We start from the raw sequence: 12,308 nt of genomic DNA, 5'->3' as shown, positions 1-12,308 counted from the left end.
AGCCAGCTGTGAGCTCCGCCCAGGCAGAGAGGTAGGGGAGAGAGAGAAAAAGCAAAAACACAAGTGTAGCCTTGTGAGGCCGGCTGGGCAGGCACAGGGACCATGACAATCTCACTATTTTTGACTTTTCTGAGCCTGTCAAGTCCTTCTTTTGACCCATTTTACCAAAGGAAAGGACGTTGCCTAATAATTATGCACACCTGATATAGGGTGTTGATGTCATTAGACCACACCCCTTCTCATTACAGAGATGCACATCACCTAATATGCTTAATTGGTAGTAGGCTTTCGAGCCTATACAGCTTGGAGTAAGACAACATGCATGAAGAGGATGATGTGGACAAAATACTCATTTGCCTAATAATTCTGCACTCCCTGTACAAAAGGACAGTGGATGGGATATTTAGAAGTAGAATGGGAGACAAAGCTTTCAGGTTCCTCTTCTGTGGAACCAGCTCCCAGTTTGGACAGACGCCATCTTTGCTTTCAAGATTAAGCTTCAAACTTTCCTTTTTGATAAAGCATATAGTTGGGGCTGGAACAGGTGACCCTGAATCCTCCTTTAGTTTTGCTGCAATTAAGATGTTACGATGCACTAAGGTCCTGCTAGACCTCAGTGCAGCATTCGATACTGTCGACCATAATATCCTATTAGAGTGATTAGAGCACGCTGTAGGTATTACAGGTACTGTGCTGTAATACCTACAGCGCAGTATCTATTAGATAGATAATTGGAGTCTATTATCTATCTAATTATTATACTGCTGATTTATAAGAAATACTGTTTTCAGAGCATTACCTTGGCCTCCAGTAACACTGTGAGGAACCTTGGAGTCATTTTAGCTTCCAGTTTGGATTCAGGAGACAGACACTATCTCTACTTTTAAGATCAGGCTTCAAACTTTGCTTTTTGCTAAAGCATATAGTTAGGGCTGGACCAGGTGACCCTGAATCCTCCCTTAGTTATGCTGCAATAGACGTAGGCTGCCGGGGATTCCCATGATGCATTGAGTTTTTCCTTTCTAGTCACCTTTCTCACTCACTATGTGAGTCGCCTTGAGGTGACTGTTGCTGTGATTTGGCACTATATAAATAAAATTGAATTTAATTGATGTTATCCCTTACGATGTTTTGCCTTGTCAGAATCAAGCATAAAGATTTTTTTTTAATTAATAAAATACATATGTAGTAGATATCCATCTACACTTACAGAGAACATTGCCATCAAATTTGCTGTTTGTGCCATAGCCAATCAGCTGCTCAGCAGTGACACCTCCAACACTGATCAATACAGAGAGGAGAATCCTCTCCAAAAACGTCAGTAGTTATGTTGCTGTTTACCAATGGTCTAATTGGATAACTCCTGCTGATCTGATGTTTGCTATTCTGTTCTGCCTTTCTTTACCTTGCTTGGTGTTTCTTACATAGATTAAACAAATGATGTGCAGGTCAGAACAGTGATTTGATTTCCTAGCTGACAGCTTCTTTTTGTTTGTCAGGTTAGATTACTTGGCAGTCTGTGTGCATGTGCTGACTGTCCAGCTCTGTCCATCCAGGTATTTTCTTTTGCTTTGATCTCCTATAATTGCACAACAACCGGACCTGCGGCTAATTTAGAACCACGCATTAATCCAACGTGCGTGTTGTTGAATTGTGTGAGGACGCTCAGACAGGCACATGCAAACTTCACACAGCAGGCTCCTTGCCAGAAATTAGGGATCGTCTTGCTGTGAGCCAGCAGTGCTGCCCATTATGCCACTTTATAGTTGTTATTCTAAGTAGAGGACATTACAGTGCACATGGCAGCGATGAGTCTGAGAAATTGTGGTAATAACAGGTCATTTGGAAAAGTGATTCCACTTCAAAGGAAGCAAATCCAAAGTTAATTATGGCATCTAACAAGTCACTTTGAAGACACTGCATGTCAGTAAAATGTTCACAACATAGACTAAAATGACCTTTTCTGACAATAGCAGATATTTTTGTGACACATAAAGAAATAATTGAGCAAATTATTAGTTCTTTCAGACACCTGAATAAAGCACTGCCAGAAATGCAGCAGATCAGCCGATCTCATGCATTGTCTGATTGCTACCGAACACCAGCTGATAACTGCAGAGTTCAGATTTCCTCCTTTTTACATTTGCATTGCTTTACTGAACACAAGCCAAAAGCAGAATTACAATTTCAGGAAGCAATATTTCATTACAGGTTCAGCCTTTTCAAATTTCCTTTGTGCACATAAACAGTCAAGGAAAAAATAATTGCAGGAATTGCCTCTGACTGGCTCTCCAGCTGTGGATACTTTTGAAATTCATCCAGTCGGCCCAGTTTACAGCAGCTGATGTCAGAACAGTGCACAGGTGTGGAAGCTCCAGCAACACTTGTGACATAAAGATCAACTTTATATCTCAGTTTCCAGCCTGTGGCCTTCGTTTGCTTCGTGTTCTGTGTGTTTTCACACCAGTGCAGGCTCTACAGGGTCACCACCAGCTCTGTGTGGTGCATGCAGGCAGCTCACTCTTCAGATGACTCTGATATACAACTGAAAGCAACGTTTTAAATATGCTGTATAATTAACTGCCAAGTACTTAAGTAAAAGTGCTTATGTGTCACTACAGTTGGGTTTAGTCATCAGACGCACTCATTTTGTATGAGTGCAGTTAAAGTACATGTATTGTAGTGTTTGCAGAACGTTGTACAACAACTCTTTGTACTATAACCACGAGATGAGAATAAAACTATGAATTTAAAAAATGTAGGGATGCTTAAATTCTCTTTCAAACAACTTTTCTGCTGATGAAAGATGGAAGAAGGTACTGTAGGTAAGATGGCTGATGCCACGTTCTGATATGGTCTTTGTAATCCATTGTTTCAGTTATAAATCTGTTTTCTAGTCTCTGTGATTTTGGATATTCATTCTTGGATTTCGTCGTATTTCCTTCTTGTTGTTTAACGAGCGTTTTCCCTTTTCATTGGCTTCTTGTAACACCCCCGGCTGTTTGTTTGAGTTTCTTCTTTGTTCCTCTTTTCTTTTTCTTCGTACTTTATTTTGAAGCTTCGTTCTTCATGTGCCTTTCAACATTTTTGCTTCTGTCCTTTCTATTCATTGTTTCCTTTTTCTCATTAGTCTCTTATCGGCTGCACCTTTTCCTTCTCCTTGCCTTCTCTTCGCACAATGGAAATTGCCCATGCATTTACATTGTGCTTCATTTCCTAGGTCAAGTAAGCTTTTGTTTGCCCCAGCGTCTCACACTAGCTCTCTCTCACACACACATTTTAAAAAAACTGTTGCAGAGCTCATTGAGTTTTAAGCTTGACTGTGCTCTCTAACGCCTTACAACTTTGGTATTTAATAAAAGCGATTTTCACAGAGGCCACTGTTGGAGTTCTTTACCTGGATTAATAATCATACCATGTGTAAAGTACTTCACCTCACCTCTTCAAGTAGAACAGTCTACCCAATGTCCTAAGACATGTTTTTCATTGCAACAGCCAAAGAACTGACTCTTTTGTTATTGTTATTAAAATTATTATTATTATTATTTAGGAAATATAGTTAGACTTTCATGTTTAAATGTCCAATGCACCAAAACCTTTTTCATGTGTATGGCTGATTTCTAATTTTTATAACTGCAAACTGCACAGGGATGAATTTGTTTATCATTCACTCATTTAAACTGTATTAATGCAAAACATTTTGCATTATTATAAGTGTTGCATTGAGTGACTGGTGAGTGTTGTTGTGTGGATGGACAAATTAGCAAATTTGAGGCTTCAAACCAGTTGACAAAATCATAGGAATGTCACAGTGCCTGTGTGTAATTATTCTACAAAGTGTCGTCCCCAGTTTGCCCCACCTGAACCTAAATTGTATTTGCGTCCCCTTGTGTTATTGCTCTAACCTACTACCCAGCCTAGGATTTATGTAAAAAACAATTTCTTTGAGAAAATATGCAAAAATCTCTGCTTTTTTCTGGCATAAGATTAATCACTGTATGTTTGAAATACCTTGGGAGCAAGCAACTGTGCTGCAAAGATATAAAGCAGTGTATAATAGTCCTGCTTTTCTCAGATCTTATCTCTAAAATCACTGCTGTCAGCACGTTTACGTTTTCATCTGTGTATAAATTTCTTCAAGCACCGAGGACAAAGAGCAGACATCTGGACATGCTATATGATGTACGGTTGGATGAGTTGGGGGTCTTGAGCTCATAGCCAGAGAAGACCATGTTGCTATGGCAACTAATTAACCACACTGAGAGGGAGGTCATGCATGTAGCATTAGATCTCTGCTAAGATGCTTTAGTGGGCCATTTCAGTATTTGTAATAAACCAACTGTTAGAGGAGCACAGCTTCTTATACAGGACGTAATAGAAAACCAAGGTCAGAATGGAGAGTTATTTAGATGACTGGATCACAGGTTTCTGTGTATAATGGGACTGGTGACTTGTAGTAGAGGAGGTACACAAAGGGAAGCAGAAGAGAAAGAGGAAGAGTTGAGAGAGGCATGACCAGCTCTCGAGAGAATGGCAGGCGGGGTGTCTGTCAGGACATGTCTGCAAGCGAACCCAATTTCACATGCAACTAAAGGCAGTCTGAAAGTTTAGAACAGCGCGAGGCTGGATCACAGATGACCTGACAGACACACACACGCACGACAATCTGCAGCACAGACGAAATCTCCATCTAGCTGTTCCTCTCTGTACAGCAGAAGCAGACCTAATTGCAAAGTGGGACATTATATAGGGCACACTGGAAAAAATGTTGGGCTAAAAAGAGAATAGGAGGCAAGCGGGAGCGGTGCGGTACAGTCCTACAGAGTCCAAACAACACAAGCACTCTCACTCACCCCTGACATTTACAGCGTGGGCCCAAAGGTGCTCCATGGTGTCAGCATCACTGTCATTACCATTATCATCAAATATGATGCTGTTAGGGTTATATTGTTGGATTGTCATTTATGCTTGGAAACATATACTCATTTATGCTTTGAAGTATATAATCGTTTGTAGATGGAAAGAATGTCTCATCCTAGGAGGTCTGCAACAACCCTGTGTACCGTGAAGAGGGGAGTACGTTCACTCCTCTTCAGAGGATCACACGCTTCCTAGGGTCATGAGAGAGGTTGTATCTTCTCTTTTGATATGTGGTATAGCAAACACGCCTATATCTGTTTGAGTGTAAGTGAACTGCTGGACTCCCTGGAGCCAGCAGGTCTGGGGAGTCTTCACAGGGTCACATCTGTGACACACACACACACACACACACACACACGCACACACACCTACACGTACATACAGACTGGTACTTTATATGCATGCCTGTGTAAGATGTCATATGTTAATATACTCGTGCATATTCATGCAACCACAATAAAGAGCAGTGCTATGGGGGAGCATACTGAGAGTGACTGGGGTTCAAGCGTCAGGAACAGCGCTCGTCAGTTCTCTCCCTCGTGCACGAGATTACCCAAAGAGTTCAGCCTGGTGTCTAATGCTTTTGCTGTTGTAGTAGAATTGTCTTGGTCGTTCCAGCAATAGGTCTGTGCCAGCAAACCTATCAGATGCACATTTAAAACTCCCTTTATCCTGACTGATTGGTTCATAAATTGCATTAATGTGTTACTTCAAAACTAGTAAAAATCAGCCTGGTATTTCTGCATTATCATTTCATTATTAGTTAATATGCAGGTCTCATTTGTTCATTAGACAGAGGATGTCCTATTACTCCTGTTGTTGTTTTTTCCAGCTTGATATGTGGTTGATTGCTTTGATTGACTGCCTGCGAATTAAGTTTCCCCCGCAGGGACGTTATTGTCTGAATTACACTGATGACTGATCTGCTTACATCACAGGAGTCGTGTGTGGGATTCTTCTCTAGGAGCATAAATTATAGTTTTTTTAAAATCTATTTAAAAAAGGTTAGTTGATGTTTAAAAGCTTGGCTTTCAAATTTAGCTTGTAATAACTGACAAAACATGACAACGATTATAACGGTGTAATCGTACTCATAAAACGATGATGCATTATGTAGAGAGAGAGTAGATTTTTTGAAAGACCCCTCCAGTCACCAATACACTAATGAGGAAAAGAAAAAAGGAAAGCATTACAAACACTTATAGTGCTCATGGTTTGAAGACAAAACATGACTTTGGAGTCGTCTTCCACGTCACAGCGTGTCCAAATCCTAAATAAAAGAAACTGGACTCGCTCGAGGTTATTCGAGATCCTTCACCTTACCTTTTCTCCAATAGGCTCCTTCAGTTCTGACTGGTGAGGAGTCTCCAAGCTTTAATCTTCTCCTTGGGTGGTTTGAACCTTAAGATTTGCTACATCTAAGTTACCAAACCACCCAGCAGTGTCTGAACTGCTGCAGTGAAACTGAACTTTTTATGCTGGATTTTTTATCCGATGGTTTTCTATCCTGATACTTTTTGATCATTTATATTTATTTCATTTACAAAAATCAAATAGAAAACTAGGAGGAGATTATTGTCATGTGCTAATTATTATAGTGGGCTTACACGGCATACCAGAAAGACCTGTCACCAGTACACTTCACTGTAGTGTTAACACAGTACTGCTAGCCTAGATCAAGTGTTACAGTCAGATGACTCGAGCTGTGAAATGGTCCACAGTTAATCTTGACTTTTTAAACTCAACAAACCTGACAACACCCGACTAAAGGTCAATGAAAGTAAACAATTTAGAACGGAAACAACTTAATAGGTAATAAAATCATTAAAACTATTCAAATCATCTATTATCTATTCTGTTGAAAATGTTGAAATTCTAAAAAAAATAAAACATTTTGAAGGAGATATTAATGACATTTAGAAAAATCCATTTTTGTATATATAAAGGAATAATAATGATGATAAAGTTTAAATGACATTTTCACTCGGTTATTTTATGAATATAGCTAAAGGTGCTGAATCGACAGATGCTACATTTACAACGCGGATTTGATTTGTGAAAAATATTTGGTGTAATATTGAATAAAATAATGAAAGTTGTTGTATGAGTTTGTACTGTTTCCACATTTAATCTATTTGTACATATTAACCGGCTTCTGTGTGCGGACAGCAGAGAAAGTATTTCATTGTACAGAGAAATGTTTTTTCTTTGCATGACAATAAATGCTTTGAATCTTGAATTGACCCTGGTCTGGATCACTTCGAATCCATTTGACAAAACCGTCTTCAAACTGTAGAACACTTTAACGATGTTGGTCAGAGGAGCAGTTATTTAACGTAAATCATTAAAACTGTTCCATAAGCTTATCCTGGTTGAATTGTCAGCATGAACCGAGGATTCTGAGGCACAAGTTTTTTCTTTGTTGTAAGCTTCAAAGATCACTCAATCCTCAAAACATAAAGGCTACAGCAACTGTTTATTTAGCCAGGAAATAAAAGTAGTGGACGATGATGACTCACAGCAGAAACATACTGAAAAAGATTTCCCTAGACATCTTAACATCATTGAGATTTGGTTAAAAAGGCAAAGATGAAAAGTCATCTCAGGTGACACAAAAGACATCCTGAAAACGTATGTCCAGACATCTACACGGGACACTTTCCTTCTGTGTAAACTCTTCAAACTCCTCATATCGTGTTGCTGTAGCACACTCAACAGTAAATGGTAAATGGCCTGTATTTATATAGCGCTTTACTAGTCCCTAAGGACCCCAAAGCGCTTTAGATATCCAGTCATCCACCCATTCACACACACGTGATGGCAGCTACATTGTAGCCACAGCCACCCTGGGGTGCACTGACAGAGGCGAGGCTGCCGGACACTGGCGCCACCGGGCCCTCTGACCACCACCAGTAGGCAACGGGTGAAGTGTCTTGCCCAAGGACACAACGACCAAGACTGTCCAAGCCGGGGCTCGAACCGGCAACCTTCCAATTACAAGGCGAACTCCCAACTCTTGAGCCACGATCGCCCCAGTACAGAAAAACACAACTTACTTGTACAATAGAATAAACATGATTTTTAAATCTTTGATTTAATTTAATTTAAACTTTAAGAATTTATTTTTAAAAATTCAGTTAGACAAAAGAAGGAGCTCGGTTAAACAGAAATACAAAAAAGTGAAAAGCTTAATAGCCCAAACCCAAATGTGGTGCAATGAGGAGTCTAACAGCTCAGACAGACAGTAGTAGGGTCAGGATCCAGTAATTATCCAAAGCCATTCACCATGTCACAGTTATTTTCATGGCCTCTAAATCCAAACAGCAATTGATCAGTTGATCCAAAATTCTGCAGCAAGGATACTGATGGTGACTAGAAACAGAGAGCACAGTTTATTGAATTGTATTTTAAATCCTGCTCCTCACATACAAGGTCTTAAATAATCCGGCCCATCTATCAGAGCACTTCGCTCTCGCACTGCAGGCTTACTTGTTGTTCCTATTTAAAAGTAGAATGTGTTTATACACATTCACACCCTAAGTGATTAATCATGGTGATTAATCATTAGTTAATGTTCATTTTTGGCTCTCTTACACCACGTATCTTTGGCCGCCCCTCCCTGAGCCTGGTTCTAGAAGAGGTTTCTTCCTGTTAAAAAGGAGTTTTTCCTTCCCACTGTCGCCAAATCACTTGCTCATCGGGGGTCAAATGATTGTTGCAGTTTTCTCTGTTCTCTCTGAATTACTGTAGGGTCTACCTTACTAAAGTGCTTTGAGGCAACTGTTGTTGTAATTATATATATATACAAATTGAAGTGAATTGAATATGGAACCACTGCGAAGCTTTAAATTTGAAGTCTCTGAAGAAGTGATGCTCCAGGTTAGCGTACTGTTCGTCAAAGGTTTTATTAACATTTGGAAGAATCAGAATTGAATCGACCCCTTTCTTTGTGGTGCCATTGATCTTCTGGTATCAAGAGGATAAAACCAGGGTATATTATAAATCACTGTCGTACCTGTAGAGTCATTGGGGCATTCACATTTCTGCCTTAATGGTCATCAGAAAACACACAGGGAAAACAGGCAAAGTGGAGTTCTTATCCAAGAAAGAAAATCGCCTGATGTTAAGCTATCACTCTGACTTTGCAGGTATAATTCCTGCTGAATTGGTGAGGTAACAGCATCACCATCAACACAGGAGCACCACAGGGGTGTGTCCTCTCACCACTGCTCTACTCCCTCTGCACTTCAGACTGTGTCACCACTCACGGCTCCAACACCATTGTGAAGTTCGCTGACGACACAGTGGTGTTGGGCGCCATCTCCAACAATGATGAGGCGGCCTACATGAAGTGAAGAATCTGGCATCATGGTGCCAGGATAACCATCTCCAGCTGAACGTTGGTGGACTTCAGAAGGAGTCAGCACAGAGACTACAAGCCCATTATCATCAATGGAGCTCTAGTGGAGAGGGTGCAGTCCTTCAAGTATCTCAGTGTCCACATCTGCTCAGACCTGACATGGGCTGCCCACATTCAGGTCCAGACCAAAAAGGCTAGGCAGTGCCTGTATCACCTCTGACAACTGAGGAAGTTCAGTCTCTCCAAAGATCCTCAGGACTTTGTATACAGGCGCTGTGGAGAGCATCCTCACACAGAACATCACATCGTGGTTTGGGAACAGTTGTGTTAAGGACCAAAAAGCTCTCCAGAGAGTGATCCGTACAGCAGAACGCTGCTGCAGGATTGCTCTCCCCCCGCTTCAGGACACCTACACCAGGAGATGCCGGACTAGAGCAGCGCAGATACTGAAGGACCCGTCCCATCCTGGCAACAAACTGTTCCAACTTCTGTAATCTGGTAGAAGGTTCCACATCATCCGGGCAAGGACAGAGAGACTCAAGAGGAGCTTCTATCCCCAAGCCATCCGTGCCCTAAACACACACACCCGCCCTCTCACATCCATAAGTAACTGAGACAGGACTCAGGACTCTCTTCCAGACACTCTAAACTCAGAGGCACAATGTACATTTCAAATTCCTTTAATTATAAATATGTTCATGTAGAATAGAATAGAATAGAATAGAATAGAATAATCCTTTAATTGTCCCACAAGGGGGAATTTGGTTGTAATATTGTCTATTCTGTAAAATGGTCAGATTGTTTATTGTTATTTAATTCACTTAATGTACAGAATTCACCTGCTTGCTGCATACATGCCACTACTGCACATTCACCTAATCTATATATTATATATAATGGTGTCAGGTTTCATTTCACTGTGTGTTATACCTGTATAACTATGCATGTGACGAATAAAGAACCTTGAATTACTTTTATGCTTCACAGTTTCACATGGATGCATTAAAATGAAGATAGGATCATTTATTTGTTGAGCGTACCTCACCAAAGCCTACTTGTTCTCTCTCCACCATCACCACGTATCACAGGTGCCCTTGTTCTGCTCTCTCTCTCTCACTCTTTCTCTTGCGCTTTCTCACTCTCTCACTCACTCCAGCTCTGAAAGCACATTAATCATAGCAGTCTCCCACATGTTTTCACCTCTACCTCCTCCCCGCCCCTTTTCTCCTACTCCTCCGGTTCTCTTCCTCTGGTGCTGTAGGCAAGTGGGTCACCGGCAACTGGAGGACTGTTTTCACTCTGGCTGAGAAAGACAGAGATAGGGAGGAGAAGGCTGCAGGAGCAAAACCGAGATGCAGATTTCCTTCTTTTATTAGAACATGGTCGGAGCGGTTTCCTCCAGAAGCCACGAGATTCAAACCGAGCTGACTTTGTGTCAGTCTGACTGTGAAATTTCACCGTCCAGTCTTTAAACGTGGAAATGAATGAGTCATCGTCATCAGTATCAAAATGAAACGTCTACCTCAGACGGGCCACATTTCACATAAAAAGACAAACGTAGTATTACTAAGAAATGTGTCTCTTCAGTAATGAAAATTCTGCAGGAAGGCAAAGAAGTGTAATCCCTCTGTGATCAGTGTTGTATAGAAGAGCACAATAGCGGTCGTAGATTGATGTCGCACTGAGAAAACTTGGTTCTCAGTGTGGTCCACCCAATCACATATCTGGCCCCGTGACTTAAACAGGACACCGCAGTTTAAAAGATGAGATCCTGTCACAAAAGGGAAGAAAGGGAGAATTCTCCATGAATATTTATGAGACTGGACAGGCCTTCCAGGCAATAAATTAGCCACAGTATTGTATTCCACAGCTGAAATAACTCCAATAGAATGAGGAAAATGGGCCAAATTCATGAACAATGGCACATATAAGGACAAGATACAGAACCCACCTCTCTCATCCGTCCCTTCGTGGTTATCTCAGATAATACCAAAGTACAGCGCAGTTACATAAAAGGGTTGTTCCGCACCTTAACAGACTTTGCCATCTAGTGGCCTTATGTTCACATTACATCAAACATCAAAAACGTAAATGAAGAAGCCTGCAAGCCATTGCTGTTAAATGTTACATTCACCATCCACCTTATCAGGTACATCTTGCTAGTACTACTGTTAAGTCTTTTTCTTCAAGAACTGCTTGAATTCTTTATTGTCAGCAGCCTGACTGCTAATGCAGTGTGAGATAGAATGAATATTTGCTTTCATGTTCACACCAAGTTCTGATCCAGCCATCTCTCTGTCACTGCGGGAATCAAGACTCAGACCAGGTAATATTTCCCCAAACTTCTGCTGTCCAGTGTTGCTGGGTCCACGTGAACTGTACCTCAGCATCCTGCAGGAGAGCCGCACAGAGAGCTCTGCTGCTGCTGCTGTAGCTCATCAGTATGGTACCTTGGGAATAATGAGTGGCTGTTTGAGTTACTGTCTGGTTTTCAGCCCATTCTCTGTAAACCCTACAGATAGTCGTGTGGGAAAATCCCAACAGATGAGCAGCTTCAAGTACTCAGACCAACACGTGGGACCAAACCATGTCTGAACAACCATTTAAATACCATTTCTTCCTCACACTGATGCTCAGTCTGAACTTTTAACCATGTCTACTTGTCAGGATGCACTGAGTTACTGCTGTGTGATTGGCTGATTTGTTTTCATGAGCAGTTGAACAGGTTACATAAAGAGTCTGAATAGTTTTCAATTCTTTTAGACATATTTTCAGTTATTTTATTTTATGTGTTTTGGTTAAATGAACTAATTAATAAACAACTATAGTAATCAGTTTACTTTGAGATAATTTCAAATGACTTTTTTTTATAGCCCCACAGCCACAGTCATTTCATTGCACACAGTACAATGTTAGAGACATAACCACAGCAATCAGGTGATACTGTGAGCAAGCATTTGGCAACAGTGAGCAATACCAACCTCCAGAGTTGAAAAACAAATTCAACACTGAAGTGCCAAAACTTGCA

The sequence above is a fragment of the Diplotaxodon limnothrissa genome, linkage group LG1 (assembly GCF_057381915.1).
Source record: "Diplotaxodon limnothrissa isolate DT_005_m linkage group LG1, D_limnothrissa_male_GT1.1, whole genome shotgun sequence".
Taxonomy (NCBI): Eukaryota; Metazoa; Chordata; class Actinopteri; order Cichliformes; family Cichlidae; genus Diplotaxodon; species Diplotaxodon limnothrissa.
Note: the sequence above shows the minus strand (reverse complement) of the source record.